This window comes from Mizuhopecten yessoensis, unplaced genomic scaffold (assembly GCF_002113885.1).
Source record: "Mizuhopecten yessoensis strain PY_sf001 unplaced genomic scaffold, ASM211388v2 hete_36016766, whole genome shotgun sequence".
In the NCBI taxonomy this organism is placed as follows: Eukaryota; Metazoa; Mollusca; class Bivalvia; order Pectinida; family Pectinidae; genus Mizuhopecten; species Mizuhopecten yessoensis.
In genome coordinates, this window is record NW_018482508.1 from 1 (window position 1) to 1,824 (window position 1,824).

At 32.2% G+C, this 1,824-nt stretch overlaps 1 long non-coding RNA gene across 1 annotated transcript; it reads left to right on the forward strand.

Moving 5' to 3' along the window:
• The first annotated feature begins 244 nt into the window (after positions 1-244).
• Positions 245-1,255, forward strand: LOC110444098. Its single transcript, XR_002462198.1, has 3 exons — positions 245-334; positions 579-696; positions 1,172-1,255. It is a non-coding gene; the product is annotated as an uncharacterized LOC110444098 (long non-coding RNA).
• The last annotated feature ends 569 nt before the right edge of the window (positions 1,256-1,824 follow it).

The window sequence follows — 1,824 nt, forward strand, 5'->3', positions numbered from 1 at the left end:
TATATATATAAAGAAAACATTAAGAAGTCCTTGTGTTGGAATTAATTATATATATATATATTCTATTTGTATTTGTAATAGATAATACATAAACCTTCTTATTGGCATTGAATTCATTCTACTTGAACAAGTTTAAAAGTATAGCTTCATAAATCCAATTAAAAAATACTTACAATACTATGTCACACACATGTTATCATCCATACAGACAACATTCACAATATTAAATTTTACTTACCAGGCGGATGTGTTGACGGTAAATACGGACCTCAGTGTCAACATCACTGTTCAGATAACTGTATCACCTGTGATGAAGATGGAGGAAACTGTTCAGGTATTAACTTTTCCACCTTCGTGGATAAGACAACATACATCGTGAAATGCCATAGCTCGACTTAATAATTCACATTTAGAATCAAATGTGCTTTTAAATTGCATGACTAGCTGAATGTTCAATCGAATCAAAACATATGTCCTTAAAGTACTATTGTTTAATATGGTGCCATATTACTATCATGCAACATCACAGAAACCATAACACACTTTTGTCCTTACTGAACCATTCTTTTATTTGTCAGGGAAAGAGGTTAAGCAATTCGAAGGTGAAGGCAGTGATGTGGCTGTATACGCTGGAGCAGTTGGTGGTGGTATTGGTGGTATTGTCCTCGTCGTTTTTATAGTGTATATTGTCAGAAGGTAAAGCAGACGTCAGTCAATTGTTCTTGTTTACAGAATGTATGGTTTACACCAATTATTTCAAGACAATTACTGCGTTACTAGTTCCTTATGTTACGATTTTAAAGTCATATTACATATACAACAAGACCCGAAAAATACAGATATGTTTCGATACCATAGGCCAGAGACAATAGGATTTTACCTAATACACCACGATAATATATTTTATTATGAAACACGTATAACGCATAAAACATTTTGTATTCAGATACACATATATATATATAGTACAGAATATAAAATATTATTTTCATGAATTTTTCTTGTAATGCTTCTACAACACGTGCTTCTTCAATTTTTTTGGTTTAAATTCCACGGATCCCAGGTAAAACATGTTCAAGAAAATACCAAAGCGCTAAAGAAGCCTTGACAGTGCTTTGAAATCCTATGAAAATTGCGTTAATTGTGACTACTTTTAATATTTCATCATCAGAAGATTGGCCTCATCTAGAGAGGATACATCGGTGCCATTCATAAAATATGAAATACAACATTCTTCAAATCGGGAAAACAACCGTTCAGGTATGAAATTTTTCAATAATGTAAGGATGGGTTTCTGTTATTATTCGCTGTATACAACTATTGCAAAAGTACAAAACCCATTTGCTGTTTTATAATTTCAAAGAAATTTCAAGAAACAGGTATCACCAGTGATATCATTTGTACAAAATATGAAATAACCGAAGAATTTGTATGAAAAAAAGCGTACTTTTCAACTTGAACCCACATTTTAACGTAACACATCTCAAATGTTCATGCTTTTTATGCGTTCGTTTTAATAAACTGAGATGTTATATTTAAACCCTCTCCGTATTTGCCTTACAAATGAATGCATGTGCATGTATAAATGTTTTTGGCCATTTTGAAGTGGAAGTGTTCTGTATACTAGTGTATGATCCAGCTACAGCTTACATGAACATTCAGTTAACATGGAACTGAAAGCGTAGCAAAACCTTATACAAAATCACAGTATCATTTTTGTGTGTGTATTTTAATAGTAATTCTTTTAAGGTATAAGAACGGGAAAACGGTAATCAATCTGCCAACGTCATGAAGTCGCTTTCAAATGAAGTATAATCACCGTTT